An 18,358-nucleotide genomic window follows, 5' to 3' on the forward strand; every position below is an offset into this window, starting at 1 on the left:
CTTCCTTCCTTCCTTCCTTCCTTCCTTCCTTCCTTCCTTCCTTCCTTCCTTCCTTCCTTCCTTCCTTCCTTCCTTCCTTCCTTCCTTCCTTCCTTGTCTTTGTAGCTTATCTATCTTGAGTCATTTCTGCCACAAAGTAGGCACTTATTATATATGTGCAGATTTATTCTCTTTTTCCCAGCTATTTTCCTGCACATGCATCTATTGCATTACAAATAAGGCAAAATAAATGATATATTTTATCATGTTTTAAGAAATAAATGTTTCCTCTAGGTTTCTTGGAAAAATATCATTTTCATGATTCTCTTGATGAATAGATCTAAGTATGAGCATACAGTGCTGTTTTCAAGTCTCCATTTCTTACTGATTCACAATACCTGGGTCATAAGTTCAGAATAAGAATGCTGTATTTCTGATGATTCCACACTGTCTGTGAGTACAGATAGATATAGAAAGGAAAATATGAGATCATGGAAGCATACAAGGGCCTGAACAGTAAGATAATGAATATCTCATTATATAATAAAGGTTTCTAGAGTAGCCATGTCCCTTTCTGGCTATTGTTATCTTATTTAAGCTGGCTTCTACTCTATGAACAGATTTCATTTCTCTGGAAGGAGCTGAGACTAACTAAGAGATAAAACAGATATTCAAAATATACCTATGATTCTTTGGAGCTTTGAAATGTTAATATCAACAATAAGGTCAGGAATGAGGCATTAGGAGCTCCCCTTAGAGAACAGAGGACAACCTGCTGAATGAGTAGAGGTAGCTGTGAATGAGAGTTTTCTTTATTCTTTCTTTTCCATTTTTACTTTACTCTTTTGTCAAAAAAGTTGTATAATCCTATAGCCACCATGCTGAATTACAGATTTGAAATTTTTGATCCCATATTTAATTTTCTTTAAAAAATAAATATTTTCTTCCAAACATCTTAATGAACACCAGTACAACTTTCTTAGTAACTATTTTCAATTAAAACAATTTGAATGCATGACTCAAGCATTGTGTGAGTTATGGAAAACTATAGCCTTCAAAGAATTAGAAAGGAATATTACCCAGAGGATAATAAAGAGGCACAACAGAGAGGTTAGGAACCTGGGATCAACTGCAAACAGGGAATTATGAAGGAGAACAGCATAAATGATATTATCAAAGCCAAAATAATATTATATGAACCAAAAAAGATGGTTTAATCGTATATTGAGAAAGAGGAATAACTGATTCATAGATTTTTGTGCTCCACTGATATTCTTTCATTTTAAAGAGATGAGAGTCTTGTATTAAACTTATAGGATATATACATGTTGGGTAGGGCAGATTGTGAAAAGCATTAATAGAAGAAATAGCAACATCAATAAGATCTCCAATCCATTTGAGTAATTTCCATACATTTCAGTGAGAAATTTCCAGCCATACCCAGTACTCTAGGACCTCATCAATAGTCTTTGTTCATTCATTCTCATACACTTTTCTGATTATATTATTAAAAAGTGTACTCATTCAACTAATTCTTCTTTTCTCACTTTGCATAAAATCCTAAAGTTCTTCACATTTCCTAATATTGCTCAACCTTATTAACCTAATTGTATCATAGTATTTCTATTATATTCATGTTTAACAAATTTCTTCATATTGGACATTTACATTGTGATTTGCAGTTTATTTTATTTTATTTTTTGCAATTCCACATAATCTTGTGACAAAAACATTTGGCCACATGGCTCTTTTTATGGTTTTTAATAACATTTTCAACATATAGTCCCTCCAATAGAATTACTGAATCATAAGGTGAGATTATTACAGTAATTTTTCTATATTCTGCCAGATTATTCTCCAAAAAACCCCACACTTCTGCAATTTCTATATTAATGAATATTTTTATAAGCTATAAGTCCATGAAAAGTAAATTTTGTGACAATTTTTTGGAAATCCAATTCATGTGAAGTAATATCTCAAGGTGATTTGATTTGTGTCTATTTATATTATTAATGCTATTGAAGTTATTTTTAATTTTTAGTGATAAATAATTTTTTCCTCTTGAAAAATGTTCATTCATATTCTTTGACTTTTTGTTCATGATGGACTGAGAATTTCTGTTGTGATTTTTAATAGTAGTACTTGTAATTTAGATCTTCATTTATTTTTCTTTGATAATTTTGGCATTTTTCTGATTCTCTTAATTTTAATGATTATCTTCTTAGACAAATGTTTTAAAAGTTTTTTGTGTGTAATTAAGCACATCTATTATATTTCATGATCACTTCTATTTGTTCAGTTGGAAAATTTACCTCCCCATAGGTGAGGAAAATATTTCATTTTATTAATTGTCTCTCTTCTAACTGGAATTCCAGCATAATATATTTTTTTTAGAAATTGAGAATTATTTCCTTTGTCCCCTCAATTCTGGATCATCAACTTCTTTTCTATGTACTTTCATTATTCTTTTTTCTTTCCCCAGATTTATTTTCCATCTTCTGCAGTTTTCTCAAATACTCCCTTTTTATATACATATGGTCAGATGCCTGCTATGTCTTTTCTCTTCCACTTATCTATTTCATTCTTTTTCCTCATTACCAGATAGTTTTGATGGTAACTGTTTTGTAATGGCATCATATTTCATTTATATCATTCCTCTCTTCACTGCTGAACTAAAGCATAACAATGGATTCTTAAGGGCCATAGGATCATATCTTTCAGAGAGAATTATGACTTTAGAGGGCACTCATTTTATTACCTTCATTTTATAAAGACGGGGAATAAAACTTATAGAAATTTAAGTAACCATACGAAGGTCACAAAAACAGAAAATAATAAAGCCAGAATTCAAATCCAAGTCCTTTGATTTTGAATTCATAACTCTATACCAATACCTTTAAAAACTAAACAATGTATCTAACAATGAAATAAACTTGGTATGGGCACTTCATGCATTCAAAAAAAAATTCACTAACTTCAACATCTAGTACACTGTGTACTAGAAACAATTTTGACCTTTATTAAATAGTTCTTTGTCTTAATTTGTGTGCTCGCCTATTTTATTTTTACAGTGGGCTATTATATGTGAAAAATTCACCACCTTGAAGATGGTGGATTATGGGCCTGACACCAAGCTGAACTCTCTCCTCCAAACTACTTAATAACAACACTTTAAATAAAAATGTGAAATGAAAGAGCTGACATATGGTCAAGAAATTCTGACTATAGGAAAAATCTGCAACACCAGAGTGGGCATGAGCCTGAAGTACAACAAGATCTCTTTCTTGAACCTTGAAGGCAGCCATGTCAGCAGTTACAAAAAGCAACAGCATGAATGTAAAAGTAATATCAAAACAGTTATAAGAAAAGCTCAAAGAAAAATGCTAATTGGAACTAAGAATAGTAAGAATTAAAGGAAAAGAGGAGTCATAGTGGAAAAAATAGGAAAAGTAATGAAACTGATGCAAAAAAAAATTGAAAGAGACTTAATAGCTTGGAGAAAAGAGGCACAAAAATAATGAAGAAAATACCTTAACATATAGAATTGACCTAATCATAAAAGAGGCACAAAAATTCACTGAAAAAATTTCTTAAAAATCAAAATTGACTAAATGGAAAAAGAGGTACAAAAGCTCAATGAAGAAAATAATTTAAAAAAAAATTAGAATTGGAGAGAAATGCAAATTAAAACAACTCTGAGGTACCATCTCTACTTATTAGGTTGGTCAATATAACAGTAAAGGAAACATTGGAAAGGATATGGCAAAGTTGGGACATTAATGCATGGTTGGTAGAGTTATGATGTAATCCAACCATTCTGGATGGCAATTTGGAATTATGTCCAAAGGATTATAAAATCATGTAAATACTAGTAGGTCTATATAACAAAGCAATCATAAAAAAGCAGAAAGGACCTACTCGTACAAAAATATTTATAGAAATTCTTTGTGGTGGCAAAGAATTGGAAATTGAGAAGATATCCATAAATTGGTGAATGGATAAACAAATTGTGGCATATCATTGATGATGAAATATACTATAAGAAACAATGAACAGGATGATTTCAGAAAAAGCTGGAAAGATCTAAATGAACTAATGCAGAGTGAAATAAGCAGAACCAAAATATTGTACATAGTAGAAGCAATATTGTAGGATGATCCAACTGTGAAAAATTTAGCTAATCTCAACAATAAAATGATCCAGGACAATTATGAAAGATCTATGACAAAGAATGTGATCCACGACCAGAGAGAACGGTTGGAGTCAGATTATAGATCAAAACATGCTATTTTTTCACATTTGTTTATCTTTGCATTTTGAGGTTTTGATGTTATATGAGTTTCTCCTACAACAATGAACAATGTGATGGGACAGCTGGGTAGCTCAGTGGATTGAGAGCCAGGCCTAGAGACAGGAGGTCCTAGTTTCAAATCTGGCCTCAGACACTTCCCAGCTGTGTGACCCTGGGCAAGTCACTTAACCCCCATTGCCTAGCTAATACACACTATTGACTCCAAGACAGAAGGTAAGGGTTTAAAAAAATGAACAATATGGAAATATTTTGAAGGACAATACATGTATAACCCAGATCAAATTGCTTACCATCTCCAAGAGGGAGAAATGTAAACTTTCAAATTTCAAGAAATTAAAAAGGAAAACTGTCCTGATTCCTAGAAACAACCAGAGGGCAAAATAAAAATCAAAAGAATCCACTGATATAACATCCTGAAAACTTCCAGGAATCAGGAATAGTTTAGCCAAATTTCAAAGCTCCCAAGTCAAGGAGCCAGAAAGACAAGATTATCCAGCCTGGAATTAGGAAGACTCATCTTCCTGAGTTCATATCTGGTTTCAGACATTTACTAGTCGAGTAACCCTGGGCAAATCACTTAACCTTGTTTGCCTCAGTTTCTACCTCTGTAAAATGAGCTGGTCAAAGAAAAGCAAGAAAGCACTCCAGTATCTTTGCCAAGAAAATCTCAAATGAGGTCATGAAGAGTCAGACAGGACTGAAAGGATTTCTTGTGACCATCTAATCTAGCTCATATCCCCAAAGTTATCCATCTTCCTTCCTTATTTCAAGTCCAACAAACTGTCATATGCCCTTTGCTTGAAGGCTTCAAATGGTAAGGGATTTGTTACCTTTTAAAGCAGTTCATTTAGTTTTCTGAAAATGAATTGTTAGATGTTTTCTGACAGCAAGCCTATGCTTGACTCCACAATTTACAACAATTGTGCCTGTTCTACTCTCTGAAACCAAAGAGAAAATAGTTTAACTCCTCTTCCATGTGACAACCCTTCAAATACTTAAAATAAGACAAACATACTCCTTTCCTTCACCCTTCCCCACAGTCTTCTCTTCTTCAGGTTAAACATTCCCAGTTATTTCAATTGACTCTTGTATAACATGAGCTCACAGGACCTTCTATTATCATGGTTGCCTTTCTCTTGGTCCTTTCTATATTATCAATGTTCTTTTTGAGCTTTGGTGCTCATATCCGAACATAATTCTATAGGGCTGGTTTGCTTAAGGTAGGGTAGAAGGACTGATATTTCTTTATTCTTAGAAACTACAAGTCTCAACACAGATTAAGATCATAGAACTTTTTTAGCTGCCACATTACACATTTTTATAATACTTCCAATCCAAGAATATCTTCAGATCTTTAGACAAATGGTTATCCAACATACTTTCCTTTTAGAACTGATACCAATAACTATGACAATGGCATGTGCATTGGGGAAAAATGTATATTCAAGCTTCTAAAGTGCTTTTTCATAGTCCTGTTACTGTTAAGAACCTTCTTACTCAAAACTAAAGCAAGGGAATAGTTGTATTTTAATTAAATAGCTTAGCATTCAACCATAAGAAATTCTTTACTGTGATTGTCTGGAATATTAGTATTTGAACATTAGCTGTTGTACATTGAAAAATATTTATTCTGGTTATTTTTCTAATGAAAAAATAGTTCAGGGACAGATATTTAGGTTAGTGTGAATGGAAAAGAAGTAGTTTAGTTCTATGCAAGGCTGCACGGAGGCAGCTGGCATCTGCGTTTTAGATTACTGAAACAAAATACAGTTTTAAAGAATTTCACTTTTCCACAAGTTGCTGTTTGATTTTCCCAATAAAGAGGAATGTCTCACATAAGTTGTACAAACAAAAAGAGACTTATAAACCTGTGTCAGAGGAGCAACAACTTCCCTAATCAGGTTAGACTAGTTTTTTTTTTAAATGATTGAATGATTGAAATCATTCTTAAGACTTAAATGGTCCAAGGAAAAAGATTCAAACCATTGTCATAGCTTCTAGATCACCTAAGTACAAAAGCTAGAACATGAGGGGTAAGGACCCTTCCTTCAGGACTGACTGGGATGCTACCATGGCAAAAGTACAGGCAGCAAAACTGTACTGAACTGAAACAATACTATATCCTTGTTGAATATCTTTTTCTATTTTATTGCTAAGTAAACTTTCTTTTCAAAAAAGACTTGGGCCACTGCCCTGGCCTGGGTCAATCTTGAGTAAAAACACCTTCACATCTGGAAAAATTGCTAACAATAATAGCTAACAGTTTTCTAGTACTTATTATTATGTGCCAGCACTGCTAAGCACTAGCAACATGCTAAGTGCTTTATAATTGCTGTCTCATTTGATCCTCAGAGATACTATTTTTATCCTCATTTTACAGATGAGGAAACTAAGGCGAAAAAGTTAAGTGACTTGCCTGAGGTCACATAGCTAGTGAAATCTCAGGTCAGATTTAAACTCAGATCTTCCTGACTCCAGGTCCAGTACTCTACCCAATTTGCTGCCTATTTGACTCTAACTGGAAGAATTAGACATTTAAATGTTTATAGAATTGAACTCAATAATGACAGAAACAACCACTCAGAGAGAAATAATTATGGTTGGGAGTTAACCTGGTGGACTTTCTGAAGTAGTGAGTAATACAGAAATTATTTTAGGATGAAACCTTAACAGGTTTATTGCACTGACCATAATTAAGTAAGTTCAGGTGCTGGAGATTCAGAAGAGAAGGATGCTTAGGAGATTTTTTTTTATTTAAAAGTTAAAAGGTTCGATTGCTTGACTGAAAAAAGAGATGCTCTATTTGTCCCTTACTAAGTGACAAAATAAGCCTAGAATTGTCCCATAATTTTCTGGCTAATGATCTACTTTCCCTATTCCAAAAGCCTTCTTCCTTTTCCTACCAGTCACCGGATCAAGGGATCCAAATGCTAGGAAAACTGAAGAATACTCTCTCCTTCCTTAAGTACTACATCTCAATAGCCCTCCACAAATCCCTCTCTGATAATAGCTCAGTTTTCTTCAATTATCCTATGCTCCCACTCTGCCTCATTCCTGATCTACTATACATGCTTTTTACTCTTTATTTTCTTTTTTTTTGTAAAAAAGGTGTAAAATCCACGTTATCGTCTATGCTTGCATCACTTGCATCTGTGTATAAGCAAACCCCAACCTTGGATTATTCATAGCAACCAGCATCTTTGAGGCTGAACAAAGCTGAAGAAAGTATTGAAACCAAAAGTCCACTACACATTTATGTTACAAAATGACAATCTCATGGAAACAGGCAACCCTTGTACACCTCTCTAAAATATCTTTTTCTGTTACCATATTTGCTGTTGGTCAATTCTTTTCTATTAAATCTGAATATAACCCTTTTTTGGGTTTTCTTGGCCAAGATACTGGAGTGGTTGGTCATTTCCTTTTCCATATCATTTTACAGATGAAGAAAATTGAAGCAAACAGAGTTAAGTGACTTGCCTAGTGTCACATAGTTAGTGTCTGGTCCTGGATTTAAACCAAGGCTTTAACTCCAGGCCCAGCACTCTGTCCTCTGTGCCATCAAGCTACAATATTCACCATATATCTATTCCAACCTTATTCATGACAAGCAAGACTCCCATAAGACTTTCATCCCTACTCTCTGAAGTGAGGACCTAATATTACAACAGTTCACCAAAAAAAAAAATTTGGCCTTTTCAAAGATCTCTCTGTCTCTCTGTCTCTCTCTGTCTCTGTCTCACTCTCTCTCTTTCTCTCTCTTACATACACACACTCTCTCTCTCTTTTCTTTCCTCATTTAACATCACTTGTTTATCTTCTTTTATCACCATGATAACTAAAGTCATTTACATATCCAGAATATTTTCTTAGATAAAATAATTATAAAATATTCAACACAAAGAACTACAAATAACATTACAAAAATCAAATGATCTATATTTTTTGGAAAATATATTTCATATGAATCAGTTCTCTGTGTGTAAGCAAACTACAAACCTCTTAGAAAAAAAGTAAAAGTTAATGCATTGCTGGAAAAAAGAATAAAGAAAAAGGAAAAAAGATGATATGTAATATTATCAATTTAAAGAAGCTAATAACACACATTTTAAACAGGAAAATGAATAGAATATATACTAATACCAACTATAAAAGTTACATGCAGTATTCAAATATTCAAATGTATCTTTGATCTCAATAGTGTATTTTCTCCATTAATATGAGTAATATCACATCTGTGTTTTTTATTGATTAAGAAAATTTTTCTGTGGTTACATGATTCATGTTCTTTCCCTCCCCTCCCACACCCCTCTCATAGCCAACATGAAATTCTACTGGGTTTTACATGTGTCATTGATCAAGACCTAGTCACATATTATTGATATTTGCACTAGTGATCATTTAGAGTCTACATCCCCAATCATATCCCCATCCACCCATTTGATCAAGCAGTTGTTTTTCTTCTGTGTTTCTGCTTCCACAGTTCTTTCTCTGGATGTGGGTAGTGTTCTTTCTCATAGGTCCCTCAGACATATCTTTGATCATTCATTGCATTACTACCAGTAGTGAAATCCATTATATTCGATTGTGCCACAGTATATCTATCTGTCTGTGTATATGGTTCTCCTAGTTCTGCTCCTTTCACTCTGCATCAATTCCTGGAGGTCATTCTAGTTCACATGGAATTCCTCCAGTTCATTATTACTTTGAGCACAATAGTATTCCATCACCAACAGATTTGTTTAGCCATTCCCATTTGAAGGGCATCCCCTCATTTTCCAATTTTTTGTCACCACAAAGAGTATGGCTTTAAATATTTTTGTGCAAATGTTTTTCCTTATTATCTCATTGGGGTATATAAACTCAGCAGTTATATGGCTGGATCAAAGAACAAACAGTCTTTTAGAACCCTTTGGGAATAATTACAAATTGGCATCCAGAAGGGTTAGATCAATTCACAATTTTACCAGCAATGCATTAATGTCCTAATTTTGTCACATCCACTCCAACATTTATTACTTTCCTTTGGTGTCATGTTAGCCAATCTCCTAGGTTCTTCTGATTTGCATTTCTCTAATTATAAGAGATTTAGAACATTTTTTCATGTGCTTATTGATACTTTTAATTTCTTTATCTGAAAATTGCCTATTCATGTCCCTTGCCCATTCATCAATTAGGGAATGGCTTGATTTTTTTGTATAATTGATTTAGCTCCTAATAGATTTAAGTAATTAGACCTTTGTCAGGGGTTTTTGTTATAAAGATTTTCCTTCCAATTTGTTGCTTCCCAATTTTGGTTGCATTGGATTTGTTTGTACAAAACCTTTTAATCAAAATTACTTATTTTACATTTTGTAATTTTTTCTAACTCTTGCTTGGTCTTGAAAATTTTCCTTTCTCAAAGATCTGACAGGTCTACTATTCTGTATTCACATAATTTACTTATGGTTTCCTTCTTTATATTCTAGTCATTCACCCATTCTGAGTTTATCTTGGTGTAGGGTATGAGATGTTCATCTAAAGTTAATCTCTCCCATACTGTTTTCCAATTTTCCCAGAAATTTTTGTCAAATAGTGGATTTTTGTCTGAAAAGCTGGGATCTTTGGGTTTATCATACAATGTCTTGCTGATGTCACTTATCCCAAGTCTATTCCACTGATCCTCCTTTCTGTCTCTTACCCAGTACCATATTGTTGTAATGACCACTGCTTTATAGTATAGTTTAAGATCCAGTACTACTAGGCCTCCTCCTCCTTAAAATTTTTTTCATTATTTTCCTTGATATTTTTTTTATCTTTTGTTCATCCAAATGAGCATTGTTATAGTTTTTCTAATTCAGTAAAAAAGTTTCTTGGTAGTTTGATAGGTATGAATAAGTAAATAAATTTGGGTAGGGTGATTTTAAATGAAATTTCTCTTTCTAACTCTTGCTGCTGCAATGTGTTGGAAATATATAGAAATGCTAATGCTTTATGTGGGTTTATTTTATATCCTGCAACTTTGTGAAAGTTGTTGGTCATTTCCACTAGTTTCTTAGTTGATTCTCTAGGATTCTTTAAGTGGACCATCATATCAACTACAAAGTGTGATAGCTTGGTCTCCTCATTGCCTATTTTAATACCTTCAATTTCTTTTTCTTCTCTAATTGCTATTGTTAGTGTTTCTAGTACAATGTTAAATAATTGAGGTGGTAATGAGCATCCTTGTTTCACTCCTGATCTTATTGGGAAGGCTTCTAATTTATCCCCATTGCAGATGATGCTTGCTGATGGTTTTAAATATATACTGTTTATTATTTTTAGGAAAGGTCCTTCTATTTCTATACTTTCTAGCATTTTCAGTAGGAATGAGTGTTGTATTGTCAAAGGTTTTTTCTGCATCTATTTAGATAATCGTGGTTTTTGTTGATTTGCTTGTTAATATGGTCAGTTATAGGATGGTTTTCCTAAATCTTTTCATTTCTGGTAGAAAGCCTACCTGATCATAATGAATAACCCTCATGTTCACTTGCTGGAGTGTTTTTTTTTGCTAGTATTCTATTTAAGGTTTTTGCATCTATGTTCATTATGTGTTTTTCTATACTATGTGAATTTTATCCTTATCCTCTCATAAGTTCACAGTAGGTAGGACATATCATTCATGTAAACTTTCCTCATTTTTATTTGAAATCATGAGGATATTAATAGAACAGACAGACTATCCAATGTCACCCCATTGTCTCAGCATATATCCATTTGATTTTGTTTTTCTTTGGGTTTCTTTAATCCATGGCATCATTTACAACATTTCTTCCCTGGAGAACTTGCTTTGCCTGCTTCTTCAGAATTCTTCATTGCTTTTTACATGGTTAACAACTATATGTATTCAGAAACTCTAGTATTCCATCAATCAGGGCAATATATCAATACTGGTAGAATATTCATGTAAAAAGATGAACCTTTTTCCATGAGAAGAAAAAAAACCTAATGACTACCATAGCCATGAAACATTTAACTTACTCATCCAATGGAAACATATGGAAACTGAAGGCAATACTCATTTAGGAAGTAAACTCATCTATAATATCTTATGACAAGGAATGGTTCATAAGGTCATTTATAACTAAAAAGGCCCGTAGACATCAAGTGCAATCTTTACATTTGGGGGAAAAACAGAGGCACACAAAAGTTAAATTACTATAAAATCTAGTAGTAAGTATAAGGATAATGACAAAGGAGGGTTGACGAGTTAAAAACACACACACACAGACATATATATATGCAGACATAAAAAAATTTGGCATAATACATTAAAATTGATAGGAAATAGAGATAGGATAAAGGGAAGAACAAGGCTTAAAAGGGAATGTAAAATTATGTAGGGAACAGGCAAAGACAAAACAAACTTTAGTGCCATATGGCAAATTGTAAGGAATGTATTAAAAAGAAAAATAAAGTGTAAGAACAAGTGATTTAGGAAGGGCAGTTGAGTATAAACAGAATGCCTTAATTAAAGATCACTAGTAGGGATCACATTCTTTGTTTTTACCACTTCTTTGTGAAAAGGGAGAATAGAACAAAATTAGAGGAAAAAATGCTCTCATTTAGGAACTTTAGGAAGGAAAATTCATAATTCACAATAGCAGCTATATATGTGAATGGGATGAGACAAGATGAATGGTGGAATAATTATGAAGTATTCAACAGTATGTTATTTTAAAAATGCATATGTAAAATGAATTTGCTGCACAATTTAAAGGAAGGGATAAAGGAAAATATGTTATGCTTTAGGTGAACTAAAATGTTAGAGATAATAGCCCTATCAGACAAAAGGAATAAGTAAAATAAATGTGGTTAAAACAATTAACAGGGAAACTATTACATTTAGATGAATTATAGAAAACTAAATAATATCAATGGTAATATGAATATAAATATGAAAATATTTATATATATGTATATGGAATAGAATAGCATCTAAATACTTAAAGGAAAAGTTAATTCAATTACAGTGATGAATTGTAAAGCTATAACAGTGGGAGACTGTTATTATATTCCTTAGACCTAGTTAAATATAATTCAGCCTGCTCATTTAAAGAATTCAAATAGATAAACAAGAAAAAAAGAGATAGAATAGAATTTTAGAAAGTTAGTTATGACAAAAATGATTTTAAGTAATAAATAATAAATAATGATTTAAGTAATGATTATTGAATGGAAATAGAAAGGATTATACATATGTCTTTTCAGAATATGGAAGTCTTACCAAAAAATGGCCAAATGCTAAGTCAAAATGAACTCACAAAATGCAGAAAATCAATGTATCTTTAACTAACCACAATGTAATAAAAGTTATAAATAATAAAATACATTTGAAAAGAAGAAATATTACTTCTAGACCTTAAACTAAGCTAAAGCAGCACACATCGAAACCATCAGGTACTAGTTAAAAAATTGAAACAAATCAATGGAAAAGACTAGACAAAAGAGCATCAGAAACAGAGGGATTCAATAACCCAATGTTTAACCCTGTTGCTGATTAAAAAGAAAAGTAATGAGGAAAACTGGAAAACAGTCTGACAGAAATTTTGATTAGATGAATGCTTTACAATATATTCTACAATACATTTTAAATAGAAATACATTTTTAATGATCAGATTTTTCAAAAATTAGATGTAATTATCTTTTCTCCTATCTCCCCTTTCTTTTCTTTTTTGAACACTTATTTTCTTCCAATTATATGTAATTTTTTAAATCTTAAGTTCCAAACGAAGAAGAAGAAGGAGAAGAAGGAGGAGGAGGAGAAGGAGGAAGAGGAGAGGAGAAGAGAGGGAGAAAGAGAGAGAGAGAGAGAGAGAGACAGAGAGAGAGAGAGAGAGAGAGAGAGACAGAGAGAGACAGAGAGAGACAGAGACAGAGACAGAGAGAGAGACAGAGAGATGGTACGTTTCAATCTGCATTCAGATTCCAGACTCCATCAACTAATTCTCTCTGGAAGCAGATGGCATTTTTCATCAGGAATCTCTGAGATTGTATTGGATCACTGCACCACTGAGAATAACTAGGTCATTCATAGTTTTCACCAAAAAATATTTCTGCCACCATATACAATATTCTTCTGTTACTGCTCATTTCATTTTTCATCACTTCATTTAAGTCTTTCTATATATTTCTTGCTTGTGAAATCATCTTGCTTGTGATTTCCTACAACACTATAGTATTCCATCACAATCATCTACCACAACTTGTTCAGACATTCCTTAATTAATGACAACCTCTCAGTTTCCAATTTTTTGCTACCACAAAAAGAGCTGCAAGAAATATTTTTGTAAAAATAGGTTCTTTCCCCTTTTTTATTATCTCTTTGGGATATGGACTAAGAAATGGTATTAATCACAGATTGAGAGACCTTTGATCATAGTTCCAAATTACTCTCCAGAATAGTTGTATCTTATCACATCTACATCAACAGAGTATTAGTGTCCCCAATTTTCTCACACCTCTTCCAACCCTTATCATTTTTTTTTCTGTCATGTTGAACAATCTGATAGGAAGAGGTGGTACCTAAGAGTTGTTTTAATTTACATTTTTCTAATCAAAAGTGATTTAGAGAAATTTTCCTTATTAGTAAAAAAGATTTTATGTGAAAATATGAAAGCTTCCTATTATATGTTTTGACCATTAGCAATTAGAGAATGGTATATTTTTAAAATAAATTGAGCATTTTTTATATATTTGGAAAATTAGGCCTTTTTAAAATTAAAGTCTTATTTATTTCCCCCCAATTACATATAAAAACAGTTTCCAATCTTTTTCAAAGAATGTTGAGTCTCAAATTCTCTCTCTCTCATCCCTCCCTTGTAAGGATGGGATTTGTGCAAGGGGGATGGGACAAAAGGAGCCAGAGAAGAAGTGGCTGACAGTTGGTGACAGTTGGTGACAGTTGAGACCAGAGGATTCTGGGAGTTTTCTTGGAGGAGGAAGTAGAGGAGAGGTCTTCGGGAGGAGGACATCTCAGCTTGAATACAGTCCTGAGAGCTTCCTGAGGATCTTTCTTTGGACATTGAAACCCTGATTCCCTGGTCAAAGATTCCATCACATCTCACCCAGCAAAACATAAATCATTGAATTAGCTAAGTTTTTGGACTCCATTTTGGGAGCAATCTCTTAAGTCTCCTTCTTCCATTACCCAACCTTGCTGAGAGACCCCTTTCAGTCAAAACTTACAATTATAGGAAAGGCTAGAAATAGAAACAGAAGGAGAAGTGGGGAAGGAGACACTTAGGAGTGGGAATCCCAAAGGTTCCCACCCGAGTGAAGGACCTCCTAGGAATAGCGAAGAGGGCATCCCAAATCCCTCTTCCCTTCACCCCTTTCCCCAATCCCTATATTGATAATAATAAAAGCCATTCATTAGTCAGATAGCGTTCCAGTCTGGCTGCCTCCATCTTGGAGGTAGACCACCCGCTGTGAAGTTGACTGACCTCAGGGGAGGTTTGTGTGAACCCCGCCCTCATTCAGAATCAGATTAGGGTACCACATACCTCATCTTAAAGGGAAGCCTCACCCCCAACTCCTGTGGGGGGCACGACCATCCAGGTCACCCAGTTTCAGGGTGACACCCCTTCAAAGTCTCCCACATTATATTCGGCTTGAAGAGAGAGATAGAAGAGAGTCTCACCTCATAGACTTTCTCTCTCTCCCCTCTATCATAATATTGGTTACTGGCTCTCGTTATTATTACACTCTCTACCCCCAACCCTTGTTGAGATGGTAAGCAATTTAAGATATATTCTATATGCAATCATATGAAACATTTTCCCATATGAATCCTTTTGTGGAAAGAAACAAAATAAAAAAAATGGGAAAGAAAATGAAAAAAAGTTTCCTTTGTCCAAATTCAGACTCTATTAGTTCTTTTTCTCTGGAAATAGATAACTTTTTTTTTTCTCATGACTCCTTTGGGAAAGTTTTCTATCATTGTATTGCTAAGAATAGCTATTCATTGGAACATTTGTTCATTGGAAAGTATTCTTGTCACTGTGTACAATGTTCTCTTGGTTCTGCTTATTTCACTCTGTTTCAGTCAAGTAACTCTTTCCAGCTTTTACTGAGTTCCTCCTGTTTGCCATTATTTGCAGCACAATAGTATTTCATTACAATCACATACCATAACTTACTCAGTCATTCTCCAATTGATGGGTGTTCCTTCACCTTCCAAATCTTTGCACCCCCTCCTCCCAAGAAGGAGTAGATCCAACTTTTCCTGTACATATAAGTCCTCTCCTTTCTGGTTTTTAATCTCTATGGGATACAAACCTAGTAATGATACTGCTGGATCTAAAGGTATGTACTGTTTTATAGCCCTTTGGGCATAGGTACGAATTGCTCTCCTAAATTATTGAATCATTTCACAACTCCCCCAAGAGTGCATTCATGTCTCAACTTTCCCATATCCCCTTCCAAGTTTTGTAATTTTCCTTTTCTGTCATAATAGCCAATATGATATATGTGGGGTAGTACCTCAGAGAATTTGTATTTCTCTAATTAATAGTGATTTAGAGCATTTTTCTGCATGACTATAGAGAGCTTTAATTACTTTATCTAAGAAGTACCTGTTCATATCCTTTAATTGTTCTTCAATTGAGGAATGTCTTTCATTTTTATACATTTAATTAATTTCTATATATATTTGAGAAATGAGGTTTTTATAAGAGAGACTTGTAAAAACAATTTTGCACCATTATGATTACTGTGTAATATACTCCATCCTATCCTATAATCAACTATGTATGTTTTTTCCTCATTGAGCTAATTCTGATGAAAGTAAGGTTCATATATTCCTCTCTCCCTATCTCCCCCATCTTTCCCTCTACTGTGAGCAACTCTTTCATGACTCTTTGATGTGTGCTTATTTACCCTTTTTTATTTTTCCATTCCTCCTCCTCCCAATGATTTCCTCTTTCTCATGCCTTAATTTTATTTTTTTATATTATCCCATCATAGTCAACTCACTCTCTTGCGGCTTATCTATGTATATTTCTTCTAACTGTACTAATAAAGTCCTAGGAGTTATAAGAAAGATCCTCACCATTAAGTATGTAAACAGTTTAACCTTATTAAATGATTTCTCTCTTCTCTTTACCTTTTTATTCTCCAGATCATCTCTGATATTTTCATCAGTAATATTTGAAAGTCCTCTCTTTCACTGAATACCCATTGTCCCATGAAGAATTAAACTCAGTTTTTCTGGGTGATTCTTTGTTTAAAGTTCTAGTTCCTTTGTCCTCCCATGAAATATGAAATCATATTTCAGTGCTCCCAATCTTCAATGTAGAAGCTGCTAAATATTGTGTTATCCTGATTGTAGCTCAATAACTTGTGATATTTTTTCTTTCTAGTTCCTTGAAATATTTTCTTTGACTTAGGTGTTCTAAAATTTAACTATTATATTCCTGGGAGCTATCACTTTGGGATTTCTATTTTGCCCTCTGATTCCAGAAAATCAAGGCAGTTTTCCTTGATCATGGTTTTCAGTTATTCCACTAATTCTTAGATTACCTCTCCTGGATGTTTTTTCAGTTCATTTGTTTTTTTCTCAACAGGAATTTCACATTTTCTTCTATTTTTTTTCATTCTCTTGACTTATTATTTTGTGATGCCTCATGGAGTCATGAGCTGTCATTCACCCAATTCTAATTTTTAAGACATGACTTTTTTTAATGAGCTTTTGTATCTCCTATTCCATTTGGTCAATTCTATTTCATAAAGAGTCCTCTTCCTCAATTAATTTGTGTACTTCTTTTTCCATATAGCAAATTCTACTTCATAAGAAATTCTTCTCTTCAGTGCATTTTTGTATTTCTTTTTTCTATTTGACCATGCTGCTTTTTAAAAAAGTTCTTCTCTTCATTCAATGTTTGCACCTCTTTTACAAATTGGACAATTCTGTTTTTTTTTTTAATTTTTATTTTTAAATCATTTATTAATATTCATTTTTAACCTGTTTACATACTTTATACCCCTACTTTCCCCTTCAACGCCACTCTCCCCCCACCCATGGCCGATGCACATTTCCACTCGTTGTAACATGTGTCCTTGTTCAGGGCCTATTTCCATATTGTTGTTAGTTGCATTGGTGTGGTAGTTTCGAGTCCACATCCCCAATCATGTCCGCCTCAGCCCATGCATTCAAGCAATTGTATATCTTCTATGTTTTTAAATCTTCCTCTGAATGTGGGTAGCATCTTTACCATAAATCCCTCAGAGCGGCCTTGTGTCATTGCATTGTTGCTGGTACAGAAGTCCATTACATTCCATCTTACCATAGTATATCAGTCTCTGTGTACAATGTTCTTCTGGCTCTTCTCCTCTGAATCAGTTCCTGGAGGTCTTTCCAGTTCACCTGGAACTCCTCCAGTTTATTATTCCTTTTAGCACAATAGTATTCCATCACCAGCATATACCACAGTTTGTTCAGCCATTCCCCAATTGAAGGGCATCCCCTCCTTTTCTAGTTCTTTGCCACTACAAAAAGCGCAGCTATAAATATTTTTGTACAAGTCTGTTTATCTATGATCTCTTTGGGGTACAAACCCAAAAATGGTATGGCTGGATCAAAATGCAGGCATTCTTTTATAGCCATTTGAGCATAGTTCCAAATTGTCAGCCAGAATGGTTGAATCATTTCACAACTCCACCAGCAATGCATTAATGTCCCAGTTTTGTCACATCCCCTCCAGCATTCATTGCTCTCCCCTTCTTTCATTTTAGCCATTCTGCTAGGAGTGAGGTGATACCTCAGAGTTGTTTTGATTTGCATTTCTCTAATTATTAGAGATTTAGAAAACTTTCTCATGTGCTTATTGATACTTTTGATTTCTTTACCTGAGAATTGCCTATTCATGTCTCTTGCCCATTTTTCAATTGGGGAATCGTTTGATTTTTTTATACAATTTATTTAACTCTTTGTATATTTGAGTAATTAGACCCCTGTAAGAGTTTTTTGTTATAAAGATTTTTTCCCCATTTGTTGTTTCCCTTCTGATTTTGACTACATTGTTTTTGTTTGTACAAAAGCTTTTTAG

Source organism: Gracilinanus agilis, chromosome 1 (assembly GCF_016433145.1).
Source record: "Gracilinanus agilis isolate LMUSP501 chromosome 1, AgileGrace, whole genome shotgun sequence".
In the NCBI taxonomy this organism is placed as follows: Eukaryota; Metazoa; Chordata; class Mammalia; order Didelphimorphia; family Didelphidae; genus Gracilinanus; species Gracilinanus agilis.